This window comes from Mustela putorius, unplaced genomic scaffold (assembly GCF_011764305.1).
Source record: "Mustela putorius furo isolate JIRA1106 unplaced genomic scaffold, ASM1176430v1.1 tig00003942_pilon_pilon_pilon, whole genome shotgun sequence".
Lineage (NCBI taxonomy): Eukaryota > Metazoa > Chordata > Mammalia > Carnivora > Mustelidae > Mustela > Mustela putorius.
Genome location: NW_025422087.1, coordinates 8,594,458 through 8,621,191, shown reverse-complemented (window position 1 = coordinate 8,621,191; position 26,734 = coordinate 8,594,458).

The window sequence follows — 26,734 nt, the reverse complement described above, 5'->3', positions numbered from 1 at the left end:
CGCTCTCAAATAAATAAATAAGTAAATAAATAAATAAGATCTTATAAACAAACAAACAAATGTTGACTCCATGCCCCAAGGAGTTTGAACTCACAACCTTGAGATTGAGAGTCACATGCTCTACTGGCTGAGCCAACCAGAGGCCTATCTCCTGCTAAAATTCTTACAAAGGAAAAGGTTTCATGGGCTAGCCTTCATTTAATTGTCAGCTAGTAATCCATCTTTTCTTCACTGTCAAATTCTCATTAAACTGACTTATTCTTCCATGGGGACACTAAGGATAAAAGGCTTTCAAGACACTATGTCTTGTTTCTGGTCTCATCTCTATGTTTTAGATCTCTGATGGCCGGCCATGATGTTTCTAACTGTGCCTTCCTGGGACGTCCCTCTTCTTGTGTCTACAGTCTGCATCCTTACTGCATTCCCATAAAATGCCCCATGAATGTGACCATCTGGAAACTAGTTATCCATTTTGATATCTCGTATCTTCTTTAACTGAGAAACCTAGGCTTTTGCCCATATGTTTTTCTCTATGTGCTTTCAAAAACTAGTAAAATGACACCATTTGACTCAACAAACAAGTATTATTAAACAGCTATTAAATGCCAGGCATTGTGTTAGTTTCTAAACATAAATAGCAACCACTGATCCTATCCTCAAGAAATGTCTAGCTTAGTGAGTCATAAAAATAGACAAATAAATAAGTAGGATAGATGTTTATAAGTAGTTTATAAGACATAAGCCCAGGGTACTACAGAAAAAAAACATCTAAATCAAAATGAGAGGTAATGGATCTTTTCAGAAGAAATGAAAAGAGTCCTAAATGATGCATGGTTGTGAAGTAGGAAGAGATGGGAGAAGAAGCTGTTGATGGAAGACATGACAGCAGGAAAAAGACAGAGGTCCTTGAGACCACCTGTTATGATGGACAAGATGGCCAGATTTTAGCAAATACAGGATGCCCAGTTAAATTTGAATTTTAGGTAAAAAGAAAATAAGAAAATTTTTGTATAAATACATCCCATTCAATATTTGGAACATACTTATATTAAAACATTGTTATTTATCTGAAATTAAAATTTAACTGGGTATCCTATATTTTAGAGGGATGGCTAGTGATTTGTGGACTGCAACAAGAAGTGAATAGTGATACAGCCAGAAGAGAGGGGCGTGGGTTAAATCACACATCAGTGTGCATCCAGTCATTTAAAAACTTGGTCCTAAAAGCATTATTGGTCATTGGCATATTTAAGGCAGGGCAATAATGGTCATATTTGCATGTTAAGGTCCTGCTGGGCCTCTCTGTGGGGCTTGAATGCAGATGGCCAGACTGTTGAGAAGCTCTAAGTAAGGAGGAAGGATGTTTGAATCAGCCAGTAGGATTTTCTAGCTGTCAATCCTGCTCCATGTACTGGCTTCTCCAGTGTACTTCTGATGGTTTTTAGCAAGGGCTTCCTAGATCATCTTTGATACTGGATAGACCAGTTGCCAAAAGCTTAAACTAAAACTAAAACTAAGGACACCTAGATCTTGTAGGTGTGGAATGCACTGGCAGTAGAAAAACAGATTAATATTTCCTGAGCACATCAGATGGGCCTGACAGTACAAATGTTTAAAATTCCATTGGATTTATATATATATAAGATTAGACAAAAAACTGTAGAGAAGCTGCACTTGGGCTGGACTCTTCATTTATCCTTCAAAGAAACAGAGCCTCTGATCTCATGCAACCTGCCCAGGCCACATGGTTATCCCAGGGCCACTGGCTGCCCTGAACAACACATCTTTTAACTGAGTGCTCTTGTCCCGGGGCGGCTGAGTGGCTCAGTCAGTTAAGTGTCTGACTCTCAATTTCAGCTAGGGTCATGATCTCAGGGTCATGAGATCCAGCCCCACATCAGGCTCTTCATCTGGCATGGAGCCTGCTTGAGATTCTCTCTCTCCTGCCCTGCCCCACCCCCCACTTGGGCACTCTCTCTCTCTAAAAACAAAACAAAACAAAAAACAAATAGTAAAGAAAAATGAAAGGAACACTGTCACTTGTTTTCCTGGTTAGCCCAGGTTGATGAAACAACAGCAAACTTGGGTGAAAGGTATGAAGTCAGACACGAGGGAGTCAGGAGTGGGGCAGAGTAGGCCATTAGGGAACGAGCACTATATGCTCTCAGCTTTTGAAGAGGTCACTGTAGAGGAGAAGGAAATAGACGTGGCTAGCAATCATATAATTGGGCCTGGGATAAATGCTCTCCATGTGAACAAATTGCCATGAGAGCTGAGAGGAGGAGAGAGAGATTCATTTGGAGTAAAGAAACTGATAACGACTTTATAAGAAGAATGCAGTTCACACTGGGCTTTGCAGGAACAGGGGTGGATGATGAGAGACTAGAGAGAAACCATGGTCTTCACCAAGCTCAAAGTCATCATGCATGTCTGGGTGCACACAGGCCTCGTGGGAGGGATTGAGAATGACAGTGTTAACAGGTGGTAGATGACAGTTTGCAAAGAATCTTGAAGGCTCTGAGATGGGGTTTGGCTTGTATTCTGCAGACATGAGAAATTATCAAGTGTGTAAGCAAGACAATAACCTAGTCACATCTATATTGTAGAAATAGAGCTAGAGCAGCAGGGTGGAGATGGCATAGAGAGGGGAGGAACTTAAGAAGGGAAGAGGAAGATCAGGAATTTTTCCAGTTTACTCTGTGGATCTCTGGGCTCATAAGATGCTGCCTGAGGGGAGCTAGGGTTCCAAGCGTGTTTGGAGACAATGACACTTATATTACTCTCCTATGTCTCCAACCTACTTGAACACAGATTTTTTTTTCTGTAATAGCTTTATGGAACTAACAGAAATAATATTCAAAGTACTTAATAACCAATAATGAATAAACACTAATCAGAATGCATGCTAGAAAGGTCCTGGAAGCCCTCTGTAGCATCAGGCAGGTCCCAGATCATGGAGAGGTGGTAGAACGTGCCAGATGAAGGGCCAGGGCCACCAGGATGCAGAGGCAGCTCTCAGCATCCAACCCTAAAAGCAAAGTTAAGTTGCTAGTGTCAACATTCAGTGACTCAAAAACATTTATTCAGGTCTACACCCCCATGCTTATTGCAGCATTATTCACAATACCCAAGTTATGAAAACAACCTAAGCATCCATCAACAGATGAATGGTTAAAGAAAATATGAAATATATATGAATATGTTATATATTATGTATTTCATATACATAATGGGATATTATTTAGCCATGGGAAAGAAGGAAATCTTGCCTTTTGTGACAACATGGATGGACTTTGAGGGCATTATCCTAAGTAAAATATGTCAGAAGAAAAACAAAAACTATATGCTCACAGTTATATATCGACTCTTGAAAAGCTGAACTCAGAGGAATGGAGTAGCATGATGGCTCTCAGGGGCTGGGAAGGGAGTAGGTAACATGGAGAAAGTTGGTCAAAGGGTCTAAACTCCAAGCTATAAGATAAATAAGTTATAGGGAACCAATATACAGTGTGGGGACAATGATTAACAATTATATGACTGAAAGTTGTTAAAAGAGTAGATCTTAAATGTTACCACCACATACACACACAAAGGTAATCATGTGAGGAGAGGGAAGTGTTAACTATTCCTACTGTGGTAATCATTTTGTAATATCTACATGTATCAAACCATCACATTGTATACTCCAAATTTACATATGCTGCATGCCAATAATATCTCATAAAGCTGGAAAAAATTAAAAAAATTTAAAAATAAAAACAACAAAAATAAACTGAATATATGGTAGAAAAAAAACAACAAAAAAATAGATTCAGAGCTTTCCTCTATCTGCTTAGAGTACACATCAAGCTTTATCTGAAACCAGACATCTACCTACACTCCTCTCTGTAACAAACAAAATCATTTCTTGTTTCTCAAAAATGGTTTGTTTGTTGTTGTGTTGTTGTGGTGGTTGTTACTGCTATTTTCTCTATGCTATTACACAGAGTATGTTTCCAAAGCATGTTCAAGGAAACATCAATTTTCAAGACCAATACCCATCCAGTTTGCTCTGTACTACCAGGCTAGTTGTAAAAATATTAAAACACATCCATAACAGTTCTAAAAGCTCTACTTTATCATGATAGCAGGAATTAGGTGCAATTATTTCGAGAAATCTTTTTCTCCTTGCTTTTCCTACTTCAAAAAGTCTACTCTCCCACCTCAGGGCCTTTGCACATGCATTTCTTTTACTTGCAATGTTCATCCATCACTACCATCACCATCTTCTAGCAAAAACCTCTTCATGCCCTGATATTTAATCTAAGATTCAGGTTTAGGTCTTAATCTAAGACCTATGTTTCGCCTTAATTTCAGTCTCACCTCCTCAGAAAGACCCATCATCATCAACCTATCCAAGGAACCACCCCTTTCTAATTGTTCTCTCTACCCCTATTAGTTTCCTTCTTTTTTTAAAAAAAGATTTTATTTATTTCTTTGACAGAGAGAAATCACAAGTAGACGGAGAGGCAGGCAGAGAGAGAGAGAGAGGGAAGCAAGCTCCCTGCTGAGCAGAGAGCCCGATGTGGGACTCGATCCCAGGACCCTGAGATCATGACCTGAGCCGAAGGCAGCGGCTTAACCCACTGAGCCACCCAGGTGCCCTATTAGTTTCCTTCTTAACATTTATAACAACTTGTATAACTTTATTAGTATGCCATTTTTACCACTATCATCTCTAGTAGAATATAAGGTCTATGCATATGGGACAGTATCTGCCCAGTTCACAATTACATCTCTTAATACCTGCAACAGTGTGTGGAACAATAGCAAATGTTCAGGAAATCCCTGTAGAAGGAAGAGAGGCAGGTCGGCCACTACTCAGTCAGCCTGGAATGGTGGTAATCATGGAGGGTCTGCCAGATTTTAAGACAAGCCCTTCTTTCTTTGCAGGAGACCTTCACAATCAACTTATAGACTCCACCTGATAAATGTAGAGAGCTTAAGCCCCTTGTGCTGAAGTCAAACAACAGCAGCATGACACACTTCAACAAGCTAGCTCAGATCTTCCCAGCCTCCCATTTATGCATTTGACTATTGTTCCTACAGAGCATCAGAAGTGGGCTTCGTTCTTCCTGATTATTTCACATCCTGTACACATTGGTGGTATATGCGGTCCTTGCAAGCAGAGCCGCACAAGACCGAATGCACGGCCACCATGCTGCTCCGCAGCTTCAGTGACTTCTTTCCACGTTTTGTCTTCCATTGCCACAACTGTACCTGTTCTACTATAAAATTAGGTGACAGTATAAAATATAAGCCCTAACTAATCTAATTATGCTTTTCTCTTCTCTGGCATGACATAAAGAAGAAAAGAAATATAGGCTTGAACATCCAATGGGGCTCTGGGAGAAAGTTAATGCATATAAATTATTCCCTTTAGTTCTTCACCATAATTTTTTAAATAAAATCTTGGGAAGCTACATAATATTAAAAGGAAAAATGAAATGACCTAAACATTTATAGTCATCTTCCAAAACCAGAAAGGAGTTACTGATATATTTATTTTTATATAAAAGTATAACAATAAAGAGCTCCTTTATAGAAAGGGAGGGAGGGGAGGGAAGGAAGGAAGGGGAAAGGAAGAATGGGTAGGAGGGAGGGAGGAAGAAAGCAGGAGAGAGGGAGGGAAGGAGGAAAAGACAGGAAGGAAGGAAGGAAGGAAGATGCGCAGAAGGGAGGGAGAGAGAAAGAGAAGATACATACATACATAGATATATAGATACACAGAGACACAGGTAGAGATAGGTGATAGACCTACATAGATCTACACATGCATAAACACACATATACAGAGAGGATAAAAGAGAGAGCAGGGGTGCCTGGGTGGCTCAGTGGGTTAAAGCCTCTGCTTTTGGCTCAGGTCATGATCCCAGGGTTCTGGGATCAAGCCCCGCATCAGGCTCTCTGCTTGGTGGGGAGCCTGCTTCTTCCTCTCTCTCTCTGCCTGCCTCTCTGCCTACTTGTGATCTCTGTCTGCCAAATAAATAAATAAAAATCTAAAAAAAAAAAAAAGAGAGAGAGAGCAAAAGCTTACATTCTGTTAGTTAACTACATGCATATGGACCTTTATCATTTATTTTCATGTTACAAATTTTCTGAATTGATTGTTGGGACTTATCCATGGTTGATTAAGTAGGAGTTATTTTCCAGTTTTATAAGCAAGGACACAGAGTCAATAGCCACCTAGTGCTGCTTTGCCCAAGGTCACAGAACGAGGAGTGGAAGAGTCTTCTAGGATGCCAACTAACTCTCTGTCCACACTCTTCTTTTAGATGTGCTTGATGTAGAAGCTCTTCTAAGAAACAAAATCTCTTAACTTTATACAATCATTCATTTAAGATTTGGGCATCTGAAATAATTTGTGGTGTGATATATTTTGTTTTTAAGTTAGAATATTTTCTGTGGAGTGTGTTTCTAATATGCTGGTTCAGCAGAGTTTAGGAAAATTTATTAGTTTTGGCTTCAGCAGGCCTGAGACGGTGCATAATTTGCTGTGTTCATCTGTATTCACAAGATGCCGTCAGGCAATGTCTTAAACCAATTGAGCCCAGAAATCACTATCATGTACTATTTCTGAGATTGAACGAATACTTGGGCCGTTAGCTCACTCTTCCTAGAAATCCAACCACTAATTTCCAATCCAATGTTCTGATTTTTAATGTTTTGATGTTCCTGATGTATTTTTTAATTAATCCCAGCTCAAGGAGAGAAAATATCAGTTCACTTTTCTTTTTTCTCCTCTGAATGTCTTTCAATAACGAGGCAGGGTAGAGGGCGCTTTTTTTTTTCTCTCTCAGTGGCAGAAATTGGAAGAGAAGTTGGCACATGTCCAATGAGTTGAAGGGAAAACAAACAGATCAATGAAAGAAGGAGAAATAGCAGATTGTTACTAAACTTTGTCATTGTTTCTGTTGGAGAAATGTTATAACTTATTTATTTTTTGAAAAACTCATCAGGAACCAACATTTTATAGATCATGCTCCCTAGTGAACTCTTTAAAAACTGGGGATAGTAATAGAAGACATTCAGGAAATGCTGTCTACTCTATTGCCCCCGGAAGAGTCACTGTGCATGTGAACCTGCTAATACCTCTGAAACATCACCGGGAGGTGGAAAGGGCAATTTTTTTTTAGAGTAATCCAGTGTCATAAAGTTATTTAACCAGAAAAACCTGATTTTTGAGAACAATCCATATTGATCAAAAGATATACTTTAAGCTACTGCATTCATGTTTGAGTTCGATCACTAACTTATATGTTCAAATTGCCCATTTGATTTTAATATTTTAAAAATGTACTGAAAATGGGATTGGGAGGGAGACAAACCATAAGAGACTCTTAATCTCACATAACAAACTGAGGGTTGCTGGGGGGAGGGGGGTTGGGAGAAGGTGGTGGGGTTATGGACATTGGGGAGGGTATGTGCTATGGTGAGTGCTGTGAAGTGTGTAAGCCTGACGATTCACAGACCTGTACCCCTGGGGCGAATAATACATTATATGTTAATAAAAATAATTAATAAAAAGTTACTGAATTCTGAGAATGTTGAGCATGATCAGTGAGGCAGGCATGGTAAGGACTAGCTGAGAAAGAGTGGGATTAGGATCAAGTTTATAGCTAAGGCAGTAAAAGATTTAGTTCCTTCTCATACCCTTTCCTAGGAAACCCCATGCTTATCATACGCATATTCTCTTCCCACTCTGCCACATAGTTGATTTTTAGTTACTGATTCTATTCTCATAGCCCATACCAGTAATATAAAAAAATTACCCAACAATATCCTTGTTCAGCACAGTTAAACATTTTTTAGGAATCCTCCATCGTTTATCTTTTGCAACTGTTTCTGTGATTTAGTTTGTAGGATTTCACACAACGGTCTTCCTTGAATTGCTTCTCAGAAGCCCTGATTTCAACTTTTTCTTTCTCTTTCATTTCTACTTTCTACTTTACCTGTCTCAGTAGCTCAGTGAAGTGATGGTTCCTTCTGTGACCATTTCTAAACACTTGAAAGGAAATGGAACACCATAGGAGACTTCCTGTCCCTGCTACTCCTAAGGATATGTGGAAAACTACACCAGGAATATCAAAACTAAATTGTCAGGCTGCGTTCACTGAGTTTGTGTCTTAATTGCAGTGTTTTCTTACAGAGACATTGATATTAAACTGAAGGCTGAATTTTGAAAATAGATGACATCCAGGGATGGACTTCATGAAACTGAAAGCAGACTGGGATGAACTAGAATTCCTCTTAATTTTTTCACATAGTGAACTGATTAATGCCAAATCTTCCTATGCCCAAGCATTATGATGCCCTCTGGTGCCTGGAACACAAAGCTCTTGGGCATTTTATGAAATGACCATCACTCAGAATCCTTCTATGCTCTTGAAATGACAAAAATTCATTTTTGTGAATTGCGGTTCTCTTCCTTAGTTATGTTTATGAAATTTTCCCCAATAATTTCTGTTGATTTCACAAAAATATAGATATTCCATACTTCTGTTCTAAATCTGTCTACTAAAAAATAACTTTTACATGAGGAAAAAAAATAATGAAAATGAAAGGTCATTTTCTTAACCCTTTATAAGGTTTCTATCTTTTCTATCTTTTTTTGCCAATTAGGTTGGAGATCAAGTGAAGGGGCCTTAAGAATGCCAAATCATTCTCTTAGTATCATGTTTTATATTCCTTTAAGTGAATTGTTTTTAGAACACTCCTGAGGTCTCCATCATCCCAGATTTTCAGAAAGTTATGCAGTGTAAAAGGGAATCAATATGATTCTTCAATTGGTAAAATTCTATTTAACACTTAATGCATTATCTAACACTTTGTCCTCCTTTAAAATTCATCCCAAAATGTCATGTCAAACTTCTATTAATTAGAGGAGCATGCATAAAGGAAAAAATAATAAAAAGGATCATAAAAAATTAGGGAAATGGACAGTCAGAAAGTCTGGAAACAGAGCAGGCCCATTATGAGTATTTGCTTTCTGTGATCAGATCAGTGAGTTTTTGGATCCTTGGATTCCAGCTTACTTCCAGAACTACATTGTCATGTAAGTTACAGCTTCATAGGGACAGTGTTTTCAAATGGCAATCATTCTTGTTTCTCAGGATATAAGCAAAGAAAACAAGATACTCTTTTCCCAAAAGTTATTTTAGGACTATATTTATGATATGTCTACAATCAAGGATTTTCCAGTCACTGTTAAGAGAGTGTGAGCTTTGTTCATTGTCTGAGAATAACAGTTTCCATCACATTATTGTCACTGAGTAACTACTGAAATTCTTCTGGGATTTTCTTTCATTCATCAAGCTTACTTTCAGGAGGAATATCACACACTTAAACCAATTTATTCCTTCATTGGTCTCAAAATCTGATCTCAGGATGTAGACAGGGATCTTGATAATTTAGACCTAGGAAATGTTCACACATCATCCCTCCAGTTCAAAAAAGAACATTTATCCTTTCTGTAAGAGATAACTTCCAAACGATCAAATAGGAAGTGAGAACCTCAAGCTCAAATTGTAGATAAATATTGCTAAATGAATTATAGCTCATTTCTCCTAATTTTTTCTTATTTTTGATTTGAAATATTACTTCAATGACAGCATATGTATGTTTATTCTACATAGTTGAAGCATAGTTTAATTTAACAAATTTTTTTTATAGAAGTAGATTGATGGCTTTAAATATTTGAGTATCTCCTATATATAAAAGGAATGACAACTTTCTATATGGCATAGGAAAACAGATGTAACATCAAGGGCTGGAAAGTACAAAGATATTGTTTTGAAAGCATGAGACCAAGAAGCCAGAACTTGACGTTCAAAAATCCAGAAAGGAGGGAAACACATAAAAGTAAAACCAAAAACATGTTCTGCTTTTCCTTTTGAAGTATTTGCTGATTCATGAGCTGAGCAAGACTAGAAGCAAAGAGGATCAGAACAAAGTGTCAGCTGAAAGACTGAGAAACCAGGCAGAGCAATCCTCAATTTCATTGTGTTAGAGAGACAAAAATTGAATTCCAGGACTCATCAAGGAGATGAAGTCCCAGTGAATAGCCTGGCTCTCACATGAAACCCCTGAAGGGCAGCATCCTAAGAATAGACTGCAAATAGTTAAGTCCTTTAAAATACTGCAGTCCAGACTAGAATGAGTTCTAGCTTGACTGGATCAAGATGGCCTGTCCCTACTCTTACTACCTAGTAATGATCTAAAATTAATTTCCACTGCAAAGATACTATTATGATCATATACAACGTCTAGCATTCAATTAAAAATTACCAGGTATACCAAGAAATATTTTCAAGATGAAAAGAAAATAGAATCTAGAAACAGACCAAGGGGTGATCCAGACATTTAGAGTTAGCAGATACAGACTTTAAAGTAGCAATGATTAATATGTTCAAAAATGATAAGAGAATGTTAGAAAAAAGTGGAATAATTTTTAAAGTCAATCAGAAATTCTGGGGTGTCTAGGTGGCACCCAGGCCAGGGTTAAGCCTCTGCCTTCAGCTCAGGTCCATAATCTCAGGGTCCCGGGATCAAGCCCCACATCAGGCTCTCTGCTCAGCAGGGAGCCTGCTTCCCCCTCTCTCTCTGCCTGCCTCTCTGCCTACTTGTGATCTCTCTCTCTCCCTCTGTTAAATAAATAAATAAATATTTTTAAAAAATCAATCAGAAATTCTTTAACTAAAAAATACAATAACTAAAATCACTTCAGTAGATGAGTTCATCATTAGATTGGGCCCCGCTAAAAAGTTGATTTTACTGAACAGAGAGATAGGAAATATGCAGATGAAAGCATGAAAATATATGGAAAATTCAAAAAACAACATATCAAATACATGAGATCTTAATAAGTTCTGTGATACATACTATCAATGTCCTAAAATGATAATACAGGGAATGTGGCAGAAGCAATACTGAATAGATATGACTTAGAATATTCAAAACTGATGATTGACATCAACTTACATATTCAAGAAGTGTTTTAAACACCAAGATTTAAAAAAATAAATAAAGCCACAGTTAGGCACACTGTAGTAAAGTTGCTAAATACCAAAGACAGAAATATCTTAAAGACAGCCAGAGAAAACCAACACGTTATCTTTGTAGGAGAAATAGTAAGTCTGGGCTGATTTTTTAACAGAGAAGGTGGGAGCCAGAGACAATAAAAGGATATCTTTATATGCCAAACTAGAATTATATAGTCCATGAAAATATCCTTCAGCAATTAAAGTAAAATTGAGATGTTTTCAGACAAACAAAAACAGAAAATTTACCATCAGTAGACTTTCCTAAAATAATTACTAAAGGAAATTCCTCAGGCAAAAGGAAAACAGTCTTGCACAAAAAACAAGAAGGAATACAAGGTGGCGTTATGTGATAAATATGTAGATAAATATAAATGGAGAGTGACTGTTCAAAATAATAATCATAATCTGCTGCAGAGTTTAAAATAAACTAAAATAGATGACAATGGTATTGGGAAAGGCCAAAGGAGAATAAATGGAATTAAAAGTGCTCTAAGTTTCCAGCATAATCAGAGAATTGATAAAGGTAATATTTTTTCATTTGTGGTAAGTCAAGTGTAAGTATTAAAAACAAAAGTTACCCAAAAGTAGACAATATAGTAAAATGATGATTATGAGAACAAAATACTGAACACAGTTGACATACTTCTCATATGTAAAATACTATACTTATCAATTGCAGGATATGCTTTGCTGCTTTGCATATGCAACATTTACCAAAATTAGCAATATGCTGGGTTATGAAGCAATTTTCAACAAATTTTCAAAGGATTGAAATCATACAGAGAATATTTTCTGAGATAATCCCCAGGTGTTTGAAAGTTAAGCAATATAATTCTAAATTAATCCAAAAATCAAGAAGAAATAACAGTGAAAAATAAAAATTATTTTGAACTAAACAATAGTAAAGATTAATAAATGTTGTGGTGTGTAGTTAAAGCCATCCTTAGAAAAGACATTTATAAACTTTGATAAACACATTAGAAAAGAAGAGAAATTGAAAATCAGTATCTGAGTATCTAACTCAAGAATTTAGATAAAAACTCAACAAATTATTTCCTCTCCAAAAAAAAAAAAAAAAAAATAAGGAAGCAGGAAGAAAACAATAAATTGGAATAGGAATTAATAAAACACAACTATTCAATAAAGAAAATCAACAGAACCAACGGTCTTTTTTTAAAGATTTTTATTTATGTATTTAAGAGAGAGAAAGAGTGTGAATGTGCACGAGCTGGTGGGGGATGGGGGGTGCAGAAGGAGAGGGAGAGAATCTAAAGCAGACTCTGCACTAGGCATGTCTCTGCAAGTCTCGATCTCCTGACCGTAAGATCATGACCTGGGCCAAAATCAAGAGTCTGTCACTTAACCACTTGATCCACCCAGCACCACTTTTTAAACATTAGTAAAATGAATAACCCTCCAGGAAGATAGATCAGGAAGAAAAAAGAGAGCACAAATTATCAAAATCAGAAATATACAAAGATGACATCATCTCGGATTTGACAAATATTTAAAGGATAAGAGGAAATTATAATTTTATGCTCAGGGGTATTTTCTCTGACACCACAACCAATTCTCCGATTCTCCAGACACCGATTGGGTGTCTAACAATTCATTTCAATTCTGACACTATCTATCCAGAGTTGGTACAGACACCAGCAGTTAAAGGCTCAGTATCCCAAAACTGCCCGCACTTCAGACACCAGTCACAGGTGCAGGACTATCCAAACCCTGACTCCCTATGAATTAAACTATCCAGACTCTGACTGTCTATAAATCAGATCCCCTCCTCAGTTTCAAAAATTTACTAAAAACAGCTCCCAAAGCTTGGAAATATAGTGTACTTTGGCTTATTTTATTCATCCTTATCAGAAAGCGTATAACTCAGGAATGGCCAAATGGAAGAGATACACAGAGCAAGGTACGGGTCCAGAGCAGCACCTTTTGGGATAGCAAAAAAATGGGGAAGTACCCAAATCCCTATTTAAAATACTTAACTAAATTGTAGTATATTCATACAATGACATACTATTCAGTGACAAGAATGAAGAAATCACAAATATTTATCATAATGTTGAGAAGACAAGGTAACAAAATACTGTATGCTACATGACTCCACTTGTATAAGATGCAAAAACAGGAACAACAAATTGATCTACAATGTTAAAATTCAGTATAACAGTTACCTCTGGGAAAGGTATTGACCACAAGGAGTCCCAGGCAGGCCTCTATAGGGTGCTAGTGGTGTTCTGCTTCTCAACCTCATGCTTATTTCATGAATGCTTTCACTTTTTGAAAATTCATAAACGTGAAACTTATGGTTTTTTTTGAATATAAGTTAAGCTTCAACAAAAATTTTAAAAATAAAATATGATTTTAAAAATGGAATGGAACATATTTCCCCGAGGAAGTGAAGAATATGCCAACATATTTAACATGCAAACTTCCAATTACTTTATTTTTCTAAGTTACCTTCATGGCCTTGAAGGCATTTTAGTTTGCACCTCTTGTTTTGGGGCATAATATAAAATGCGATCTTGGTGTTTGAGGCTAGGCTTTCTCTTGAGCTGTGGCTTTGAAAATGTGAGATCCTAGCTGCTTAAGTACTCCTTTAGGAAATTTGCAAACATCCTTGGACTGTGTGGGAAGGGCTCGGGGGAGAGGAGAAATAACTTTAAACTAGGTCAGATACTAGAAGACTTGGTGAAGCCCCTGGGTTGCTTCTCCTCCTTAATAATCTTCTGGATGAATATGTACAATGGGCATTGTCCTATAACCAAGAACAGAGAAAAATAGTCACCTCCTTGTGGGGCTGGCTCTACTATGCAGGAAGCAGAGACTTAAAGGAGGACCAGATACCCCACAGTCATCCTCATTCATATTCACAGGCTAGTGGTCAGAAATAGTAAGAGCCACCGCCCTCAGGAACACATTAGAGGAACACATCTTACTGTTCTCAGATAGCCACTTAGACTTTTTTAAGTAGCAAAGTTAATCTAAAATACAATTTCAGTTAGACTAATTATAGATAACACGCAGGGCTAAACATTTTCATAACTCATTTTCAAGGTTACTTTTATATGTATTCCAAATCTATGTACCTATATCACCCCACTACAAACCTTCATCTTCACATGGCATTTTCTTTGTGTGTCTGTTTCTGTATTCAAATTTCTCCTTCTCACAAGGACACAAGTCATACTGGATTAGGTTTCATCCTAATAACCTCATCCTAATTGCACCTGCAATGGCCTTATTTCCAAATATGGTTACACTTTGATGCACCAGGGATTAAGGCTTCAACATATGTACTGGAGGGAAGGGGGAGAAATTTGACTCATAACAGACCTTATTTCCGAAGAAAGTCGCATTCACAGCTACTGGGGGTTGAGATTTCCACATCCTTTTGAAGGATACAATTTGAGCTGTACTGCACCCATACTTATAGATGGATAGTACTCTAGTTCAGGAATACTACCCCATAATGCAATCCACCTTTAGTATCTTCTCAGTCCCTAAGTAAAATGTAGATGCTAATGTCTTTGCCTCCCAGGATTACTTGGCCCATCCCCACCTAATATGGACCATCATCAGCCATCTGGGTTGTTATCATGTTTTCCTCATTGATTACATCTTCCCGATGCTATTTCCATGACCACCTGAGATTTCCATTCATTTGGAACAATGTGCATAAGGCCTTCTGACTTCCTTGCCCTGCCTGCCTCTCCCTTCTCACATTATTACGCTAACCTGCCTATGCCCACATGCACATATGTGCATAACATACCACTTACACCAGAACTCCACATACAAGAAAGACGAGGCTAGTTCTGTCCCCCAGGTGCTACACATGTCTCTCAATGTATCATCTGGGTGGACCTGCTCATGCCATTCATGCAAGGGCTTCAGCAGTGCAACATATCTTCCCCTATTAGTCCATTCCGGTATAACTATATACATACAGGCAATGGACTTAAGTTTTTCCAGTATTTTATTTTATTATTTCATTTCATTTCATTTCATTTCACTGAGACAGAGGGAGAGGGAGAGAGAATTTTAAGCAGGCTCCACATTCAGCGCAGAGTCCAGCACCAAGCTCAATCTCATAATCCTGACTGAGATCATGACCTAAGCCAAAATTAAGAGTCTAACCAACTAAGCCACCCAGATGCACCTTGTCCAGTATTTTTCAGACATTGTTTCTTTTTGTTTTTGTTTTTCTTTAACAGACTGGAGTAACGCTGACTCTATTGATAATAATCTTCCTACAAAGTGAATCCGAAATTGCTCCTGAGTGACAGGACGGGTAAGTTAACAAAAGTTTCAAGAAGAAATTGGATAGTACTTTAAGCTACACCTTTTTTGTGTAAACGTGAATCACAGTGAAATTCTAAACCCTCTCTTCCCATTACTACCTCTTAAATTAGGATCAAAGGAAAATGCTATAATCAATAGTTATTAGTAAAACAATAAAAACCAATATATTGAATTATGAAACAAAAAACTTATTTGTAATTGGGAAGGAAACTTAATTGTGACCAACACTTCACTTGTACTTACAAGTTGGAAGTGGGACAATTTTGGGTCACCAACTCCTTAATTCCATCCATTTCTTATAAGTAGTAATATAAATATCACTTATAAGTAATATTAATTCCAAGTAAAATTTCTATGCATTATGTAATAAAGGAACCCTAGTTTCTCAAAGAACAAAGGTAATGTATTTTGGCATCGTCTGAATGTCAAAGAGACTTCCTGCTCATAAGTAGGAAGTTAATGGCACCTTTACATTTTATAATTACATTTCTAAGATTTAAGTTGTTTTGTCACAATCATGATTTCCAGAATCCCTTGGATAAATCTACTTAAAATATGCTTTCTCTCCTTGACATTTGGAAGAATAAGAATAAGAATAGGAAGAAGAAGAATAATAGGAAGAAGAAAAAAAAAGGAGGAGGAGGAGGAAGAGAAGGAAGGTGGAGGAGGGGGAGGAGGAGGAACTGGGAGAGGGGAAGGGGGAGAAGGATGAAGGGGAGGGGAAAGAAGGGGGGTAAGAGAAGAAGAAGGGGAGGGAGGAGAAGGGGGAGGAGAAGAAGAAGACATCTAAAGGCAAAAAATATATATATATCACCCTTCAAAGGGAAGATTGGCATATTTTAGGACATTGATATGATCCAGTTACCTGGTAACTAAAAGAAGACCCTCAAACCAAGAAAGGTAGCCAAAAGATCCAAATGTGGAGGCAGTCTGTGAGGACAGTTTCCACAGGGCACACTGCCCTGTAGACAGACCATCAGGAAGGGTGGGGTCCAGCCATCCAGGCTGACAGGTGCTTCATGACGTGAGACTTTGTGTCTTGGGTTGCAAACAAGAACTCTGAGGCCCAAAAGATGTACTTTTGGAGAAAGGCAACACTATATATATAGCAAAAAACAAAACAAAACAAAAAACAAAAACAAAAACACAGTAGTAAATAACCAAGGATAGATGCCCTGGCATAGGAGACAAATGACAAGGGAGCTGCTTACAAGAAATGAAACACAAAAGACAATGTTGGGCTAAAGGCAAGGATGTCTACCCCAGAGTCTAATCAGGGTCAGTATGGATCATAAAAAACAATCTGTCAGGAATCAGCAGCAGGGGATTGAGCCATTGAAAGAGGGGCACCTCAGAAGCTGGGCTATCAGAAGAATTTGGTGGTTATTGATTCTAATGTCCAAAAAACAATCGAGGGACCCAAGCCAAAACACAAGGTTATCTCAGAATCTGGGCGTCTTCACTTTCTCTTCATCTCCCACTGTTCCCTCCCTCTCCTTGCCTCCCTCTCAATTACACTTCTTGCCTTTGTCTCTCTGCTCTGTTGTAGATATTTTATTTCTCTGGCCTGTTTCTCTCCCTTTCATTCCCCTTTTCCTCTCCTTTCTACCCCCTTCTCCCCTCCCCCTCATCTGCTGCCTTTCTCAGTGTTCTCTACCCATTCAATGGTTCCACCTCCCTCTCTTACTATTCTTTCCTTCCCCAATCCTGGATTCTCCTACTACCCACCATATTAAAATTACATATTTTTCTTAATTTTATGTAGCCATGCAATGAAACATTGAAATCCCAAATTTAGAGAAGATCTTCAGGATGTTTTTAATATTTCTTTCTCATAAAAAGATAAAAGCAAATTATTTTTTCTTTTTATGCTTCTGATTTGGGATATTTTTTGGCACAAAAAGGTCAGTGATTCTTAATAAGAAACAAAAGAACTTTCTCCCTTCGCCCTTGTTTTCAAATTTCCTAAGTCCTCATTTAAAAAATCTCACTCAGAGTGAAATTCTTTGTACATTATTAAATTCTATCATCTCATTGATTTACTATCTCTTTGTTACACCAGAGATAGAGATGATGAGAATCTGACTTACTCTTATAAATGGTAACAATTATATTCATCATGGCTAGGTCTCTTTGAACATCACAAAGGAGATGAGCATCCAGCCCAATAATAGCAGTGGCTGTGAAAGCCATGGTAATAAAAGACAATCACTAAACCAATAATAAGTTCTCAGGATACATTGTTTCCCAGGCACTGACCAGCAGTTCATTTTAACACAATAAGACCTCATTCCCAAATGATACAGGACAGGTAGAATGCGGTTATTGTACACTCTTTATTTGTTCACCCAGCTCTCCATGTGTTTTCTGACCTCTAGTACTGAAACTGTTATTGAGGCTTATATTCCCTATTATGAGGTTGGCATTAGCAAGCTAGAAAAGGAAGAAGAAAAACAACCATAGAGTTGAAGAATTTATTGTCTGCCATAAGCGCCTGCATCAATGAAGCTGAGCAGCTGGTTCAAAGCTCTTATGATATCACCATCTGTAACTCAAAGGGGAAAACAGGTATCTCTTATTTTTCAAAGGGTAAAGAGAGTACAATTGTATTTATTAGGTGTTCAAAAGAGAGGCCTGTCAGACGGTATCAGCATGTGCCAGTTGGCATGCAGATTGCGGACATATTGTCCATTTAAGATGTCAGTATACAAGTCTCAAGCAATGTTTGCAAATCTGCATAGCAAAAGCCAGTCGTTGTTGTCATGATCCCCAAAAATACTTAAAGACTGGTGTCCCCACTGTTCAAAACTTACATCAGAATGTGCTTTGCAGGAGAAGCAAACAAACAAACAAACAAACAAACATATATATATAAAATACTGAATATTCAAGATAAACTTATATATTAATATGTATATACTCAATACTGACTATTCAATATTCAATATGACTTTGAATACATATTCAATATAATATATTATTGCATTATTCAATAATATATATTCTATATACATATATATGCAATACTGATTTAGATATAGTGGACTGTCCATTATTTTACATGAATACCTTGATAATATAAGAATTTTCTGGCTATCCTTGCTCTTGGGCAATCCTTTCTCTGTACTTTCTCTTCTTGGTTTGACAACCTAATTCCTTCTAGAGGGCCCACTTCTGAAGCTTCTTGGAATCTCTTGTGTCACCAATAAAATATATTTTATAATAAACCTAACTAACACATTGTACTACTTGCATTTTATCTTGTAACATAGGAAATATGAAAGAGACCCTAATAAACGGAGGAGAATACAATGGTTTTAGTGGGAAAAATTATTATAAAGATACCCATTTTTCCCTAATAAATATATACTATAAGACAATTCTAATCAAAGTCACAAATGAAAAAATAGAGCCACAAATGTTTTTCTTTCCCTTTTTGAAACTTTACAAAATAATATTTAGAAGAATAAACAGGCAAGGATCATTAACATTTGTTAATGATGTAATGGGGAGGAGCTTTTTGTATCACAAATTAAAATGTGTTCTGTAGCTAAAACAATTAAAATCAGTGTGGTACCTATGTAACAATAGATGAACAATGGGACGGATTATTGAGATGCTAAATTCCATGAAGGCAAAGCCCACATGTGTTCTGTTCATGATTATTTTATTCATTCTGTATCTTCACAGTGCCTGGAAGATAGTAAACATTTGTGGGATAAACAAGCTATCACAGTAAGGGCAATATACACAGCACTGGAACAAAAATACACATACACATATAACATATGAGAAAAACAGAGTCATAAATTAGTGAAAAACGAAATGTTTTATTCAAAAAGTGTTGAGAAAGTTTTCTTTTAAAGAAACAATACACTGTTTTAATCATCACCTCACAGAATGCATGAACAGAACTTGACTTGATCTATAATTAAAGTGTAAAAAAAAGAATTAAAAAAAAAAAAAAAACTAGGGGCGCCTGGGTGGCTCAGTGGTTTAAGCCGCTGCCTTCGGCTCAGGTCATGATCTCAGGGTCCTGGGATCAAGTCCCGCATCAGGCTCTCTGCTCAGCAGGGAACCTGCTTCCCTCTCTCTCTCTGCCTGCCTGTCTACTTGTGATTTCTGTCAAATAAATAAATAAAATCTTTAAAAAAAAAAAACTAGAGGCAAACAAATGACTATAAATCTGATCTTTGGATAGGGGATTGGAAGCTCTTGGAAGGAGGAGAAGGGGACCTCCAATGTTTCAAAAAAAAAAAAATCAGGTTTTGGAAAACAGTGTGGAGGTTCCCCCAAAAATTAAAAATAGAGCTACCCTATGACCCCGTAATTGCACTACTGGGTATTCACCCCAAAGATACAGATGTAGTGAAAAGAAGGGCCATATGCATGGCAACATTCATAGCAGCAATGCCCACAATAGCCAAACTGTGGAAAGAGCTGAGATGCCCTTCAGCAGATGAATGGACAAAGAAGTTGTGGTCTATATATACAATGGAATATTATTCAGCCATCAGAGAGGATGAATACCCAACTTTTACATCAACATTAATGGGACTGGAGGACATTATGCTGAGTGAAATAAGTCAAGCAGAGAAAGTCAATTAATCATATGGTTTCATTTACTTGTGGAACATAAGGAATAGCATGGAGGACATTAGGAGAAGGAAGGGGAAAATGAAGAGGGGGAGATGACTGTGGACTCCCAAAGCTTTTCATAGATGGCTTTGATGATATTGAGGTATGTCCCCTCTATCCCTACACTTTGAAGAGTTTTGATCAGGAAGGGATGCTGTACTTTGTCAAATGCCTTTTCAGCATCTATTGAGAGTATCATATGGTTCTTGTTCTTTCTTTTATTGATGTGTTGTATCACATTGACTGATTTGCGGATGTTGAACCAACCTTGCAGCCCTGGAATAAATCCCACTTGGTCGTGGTGAATAATCCTTTTAATGTACTGTTGAATCCTATTGGCTAGTATTTTGTTGAGTATTTTTGCATCTGTGTTCATCAAGGATATTGGTCTATAGCTCTCTTTTTTGATGGGATCCTTGTCTGGTTTTGGGATCAAGGTGATGCTGGCCTCATAAAATGAGTTTGGAAGTTTTCCTTCCATTTCTATTTTTTGGAACAGTTTCAGGAGAATAGGAATTAGTTCTTTAAATGTTTGGTAGAATTCCCCCAGGAAGCCGTCTGGCCCTGGACTTCAAGCTCTATTACAAAGCTGTCATCATCAAGACAGCATGGTACTGGCACAAAAACAGACACATAGATCAATGGAACAGAATAGAGAGCCCAGAAATAGACCCTCAACTCTACAGTCAACTAATCTTCGACAAAGCAGGAAAGAATGTCCAATGGAAAAAAGACAGCCTCTTCAATAAATGGTGCTGGGAAAATTAGACAGCCACATGCAGAAAAATGAAATTGGACCATTTCCTTACACCACACACAAAAATAGACTCAAAATGGATGAAGGACCTCAATGTGCAAATGGAATCCATCAAAATCCTTGAGGAGAACACAGGCAGCAACCTCTTCGACCTCAGCTGCAGCAACATCTTCCTAGGAACAACGCCAAAGGCAAGGGAAGCAAGGGCAAAAATGAACTATTGGGATTTCATCAAGATCAAAAGCTTTTGCACAGCAAAGGAAACAGTTCACAAAATCAAAAGACAACTGACAGAATGGGAGAAGATATTTGCAAATGACATATCAGATAAAGGACTAGTGTCCAGAATCTATAAAGAACTTAGCAAACTCAACACCCAAAGAACAAAGAATCCAATCAAGAAATGGGCAGAGGACATGAACAGACATTTCTGCAAAGAAGACATCCAGATGGCCCACAGACACATGAAAAAGTGCTCCATATCACTCGGCATCAGGGAAATACAAATCAAAACCACAATGAGATATCACCTCACACCAGTCAGAATGGCTAAAATCAACAAGTCAGGAAATGACAGATGCTGGCGAGGATGCGAAGAAAGGGGAACTCTCCTACACTGTTGGTGGGAATGCAAGCTGGTGCAGCCACTCTGGATAACAGCATGGAGGTTCCTCAAAATGTTGAAAATAGAACTGCCCTATGACCCAGCAATTGCACTACTGGGTATTTAAACGTAGTGATCTGAAGGGCCACGTGCACCTGAATGTTTATAGCAGCAATGTCCACAATAGCCAAACTATGGAAAGAACCTAGATGTCCATCAACAGATGAATGGATCGAGAAGATGTGGTATGTATACACAATGGAATACTATGAAGCCATCAAAAGAAATGAAATCTTGCCATTTGTGACAACGTGGATGGAACTAGAGTGTATCATGCTTAGTGAAATAAGTCAAGCAGAGAAAGGAACTATCATATGATCTCCCTGACACGAGGAAGTGGTGATGCAACATGGGGGCTTAAGGGGGTAGGAGAAGAATAAATGAAATAAGATGGGATTGGGAGGGAGACAAACCATAAGTGACTCTTAATCTCACAAAACAAACTGAGGGTTGCTGGGGGGAGGGGGGTTGGGAGAAGGGGGGTGGGGTTATGGACATTGGGGAGGGTATGTGCTTTGGTGAGTGCTGTGAAGTGTGTAAACCTGGTGATTCACAGACCTGTATCCCTGGGGATAAAAATATATTATATGTTTATTAAAAAAAAAAAAAAAGGGAGACTGTGGACTCCAAGAAACAAATGAGGGTTTTAGAAGGGAGGAGGTGGGGGGATGGGTTGGCCAATTGATAGGTATTAAGGAGGGCATGGGGTATTATACATAACAATGAATCTTGGAACACTACATCAAAAACTAAAGACGTACTGTATGGTGACTAACAAAACATAATAAAAAAAATAACAATTTTTTAAAAAATCAGATGTCACAAGAAAAAAATATTTCTACTATCAGCATTCAGGGTATCTGTGTATTGTCACAGGCATATGACAGTGCAACTGTAGAGTTGCCATTCACACAGGAACAGCACCACTGGAGGTTAAACAAAACAAAACAATACAAAACAGTGTCTCTGCAGTACCACTACCCTCTCCCAGTCATTTTGGCCTCCCAGGGATACCAGATACTGCTAACATCTTAAGAGAGTTTATAGATCTCACTTAAGGATCAGCACCATAGAAAGTCTAAGCTCAGCTCTCAGATAGCTTAAATCAGTGGTTCTCAAAGTGTGCGTCCCAGCCAGCAGCATCAGTATCACCTGACCCTCAACAGACCTGCTGAATCAGAAATGCTGGGGTGGACCCCAGCGCCCATGCTGGGGATGCTAATGTGAGAGCTGAAGTCTGAGTACCACTGGCTCAGATGAAACAAACCACCATCCACTTACAATTGAATCCACAACCTCCTCTCAGTTCAATCCACTTTCCTTACCACTATGAGCAGTAAATATCATTTTCACACCTAGTGGTCATATTGTTCTGTCCCAGGCCTATGAGCCAATCAGCTCTTGGATAATCTATGTTTATTAGCATATTCCTACCATGTTGGCGCCTTCAAAAATTTTCATAGTCCAATGTGACCATAAGTCACAGGACTCATAAGTCAAAGTTGAGGAGAACATCAATAGCACCTAAAGTCTTACATAGTAAGCAAGGATAGGCTGAAGTAGTCAAAATCTAAATTTGCACCAAGCATAAACGAGCACTAAACAACCTTCTAAGAAAAAAACGAGAATGCAAGATATCACTCGATAGCATTAGAAATCCATAAAGAAATGATAGGTGATGAAAAATGACTCTATTTTCCATAAGAACGAAAGGAAGGAGAGGAAGGCAGGGATCATGCTGGGAAGACAGATTTGAGATCTCTATGTGTATATTCAGTACCAAAGATGCTCATTTATCTCCACTAATGCCTCATGAAAATACATATGATTAGTAAGAAAATCCTCAAATCTTCAAGAAGAAAGTGTCTAAATATCATAAACTGACAAGTCACAGCAGAGAAAATTAAAAGAGCTAATTTATGGACGTGAAAGTGGTAAGCCTCTGTAGAAATGATAGAAAAATAAAGCTATACAATTCAGTTATTTATTAAATTGTTCAAATATTGGAGGAAAACTCTCGGTGATGACAGAAGTATTAAATTACCACAAAGATTCTAGAAGGCAATTTGGCATGCTACATTAAGAACCTTAAAATGCTGAATCTTTCTGACTCAGAAGTGCCTTCTAGCACTCCATTCTAAAGAAATAAACACTCCATTCTAAAGAATATGGACAAATATTTGTATCAAAAATGTTTATCTTAATGTTATGTATAACGCACAAATTGGAAATAATCCAATTGTCAAACTATAATAACCTAAGAAAAAGTTCAGAGATTTCCCTGTGAAAAAGTAGGATACAGAATTAAATATATAGTGTGAATGCAATTATATAAATATATGTATAATTGACTGTATCAAATATATATACTTGAGTTCAAATATATAAACTATCATAAGCATATGCACATACCAAACACTAACAGTATTCATGGTTGGATATGGGTGGAGTATCCAATATGGTTGGAGATTATGAGTATTTTCTTTTCCTTTTCCTTTGCCAAATTTTCCAAACTTTCCATAAAGAATAACATTTACCAGAAAAAAGTTTTTAAAGCATATTACATGAAAATTGCATTTGGAATAATTTGGGGGAAATGTTTGGGACTATGTGATCTTTCTAAAAAAAAATCACCAATGGCAATAAGTTTTAATGAGCCTTAATGACATAATTATTCCATTTAGTGTTAATTAAATCTTTATAAAGTAGATCCATTTTTTCCACCAACTTGCAATATGAAATCAGAGAGATGTTTATTTAGCAACACTTTTCCATTATATATAATTAAAATGTTCTGGCTGGTTTAGAAAAGAGGGCTACGTCAAGCACTCCTACAATACTATCCATCACAGCACCCTTCTATCTCGTCGTCTCATCAACCCTTCAGGATAATTTATGATTAGCAATGTTTGTCAGATTTCTCTCTTCTCCTGTCTTTCCTAGTGAATTTATCACAGCAAAAAGAATAAATGCAGCATTATGTTTTATTAACAATTAGGTATCCTTCTTTTAAACCCTTTTAGGCTAAGATTTCTGAGTCTAGAAAAACTATAAACTCTATTCATCCATTCCAGACTAAGAGTGGTAAAATAGACTTTGAAAAAAATTTTTTGGCAAATACTCTACAAAAAAATTATTTTAGATATAATCTTAACTCAGGGCCAAAGGTGGGCATGTTCTTCTACAAAGAACCACAACTCTGTGTTCAGAGGAAACTAGTCCATTTCAGATAGTTTTCAGTTTCCTCTCAGACACTGGGGTCTCATCATTCAAACGCAACATTGATTGTAAGAGACATGTGCCTGCCTACTTGACAAGGTGGCATGCAACTGATGGATCCTGTAGAGGTTTAAGCATCGGAGAGTGGCTGGTGGGCTTGGCAGGGAGGATGGGATCCAGATGTAAGAGTGCAGGGAAAGGCTATACAGAATCCAGGGGGCCTCTGCTACAGCAGCCTACAGAGCCTGCAAAACAGAGAATCTGTTGAGCTCCAGATCCCCTCCTCTGGCCAGAGCTGGGATGAGGCACAGGGAAGCTGATCAACAAGATAGGACATGGAGAACATGTTTAATTTAACAAGGGCATATTTAACACATCTCAAACGCCCGAATTACTTATACCTATGGATACTGAGTTCAGTGTACCCTCCAAGCGAACCCTCATAGAGCCCCTGACTGTTGGTTAATGGGATTCAAGTAATCCTGTCATCACCATACAACTTGAATGGAAAATTTGGGATTAACATTTGTAGCAGACATTTATCCTTACAGCCACAGATTTTAGTGTATAAATACATAACTTTATCTCCCTATTTTCGAGTATTGCTTGCTCTTCAAGTTGCCATATCTGCTACTGAGCCACGTTTAGTCTTTCTTGGGAAATACTCAGTCTCCCTCCTCTGCCCTTTCCTTAGAGAAGCAATCTGAAATACTAGATAAGCCTGTGGTCCTGGTCCTGCATGCTTTCAGTTACCGTCTCTGTTACTTCATTGCTTTTGGCATTTGGGCAAAGTATTTAACTTCTCTATACTTTAGATCCACCCTCTGACAAACAGGAGGTGATAATAATAGCTATAGTCCCCTGACTATTTTGAATATTAAATGAGTTTAACTAGGTGATCTCATAGCATATCTCATAGCATTTCCCATGTTATACATCTGGCACATGGCAAATGCCAGGAGAATGTTAGCTGTGTCTTACTGCTGAACTAACAGTCTGGGAGACTCTATTTTACCAACACATTGGCCTATCTCATCCTGAAGCCCTCCTTGGACTTGAGGGGCCCTCCACTACTGATATAAGACAACTTCTTTATCACTCAACGACCTTTATCCCAGTCCGGACCACACACATCGTCCACCCACCGGGCCTCTCTAGACCAACAGCCCACACTCAACTCTTCTGAACCTCTGAAGTCACAGCAAATCTGACATAATTATTCCATTTAGTGTTAATTAAATCATGTCACTCAGGGTTTCAGGAGACATCTGGTGGATCAGGTTCATCTTATAGCCTCTCTACCTAAAATGCCATATCGCCATTTTCCATTTCTACTCTACTGAAGATATACCTGTCATCATGTAAAGTGAAGTGAAGAAGGGAACTTTTCCAGGTGGCTTTCTCTAGGCCAGGGGTCAGAAAACATGAAGGGCTGGATGGAAAATATTTCAGTTTTGAGGGTCATACTGCCTCTGTTGCAAGTACCCCACTTTGTTGTAGCAGCCATAGACACTAGGTAAGCCAATGAGCATGGCTATGTAACAACAAAGCTTTGTTTACAGAAACAGAGAGCAGGCAGGATTTAACCTGCCAGACACAGTTTGCCACCCCCCTTTCTAGACCAGAAATGCCTTGAAAATGTAGACTACATCTAGGTCTTCTTAACTTCTACAATTTACCACTTTCCATTCATAGAAAGTCAATGATGTTTGAATGGAAATTAAATGAAAGAAAGAATAAATGAGTGTGTTCCCCACAACTGCCTAATAAATCTATTCTTGTCTTTAAAAATCAATTGTCCGTCTTTTAAAAGATCCAGTTGCATTTTTCAAAGTTTGGACCTGTAAGCAAAATCCTTTCTGAGCTTGTACAAGTTATGTGTAGTCTGGGGCTTCTCTTCATCTTGGTTTCAAAGCCTCTTTCAGGACTGAGCTAAAGGTGTAACTAGAGAGCCCTGAGCCCTGATGCCAGCACCCATACAGGAAGCTTCTGGATGCTGGGAAATCAGGTTCCTTCAAACCTTCAGAATCACTTCCTCCTGTGGTCATCATTCTCCATTGA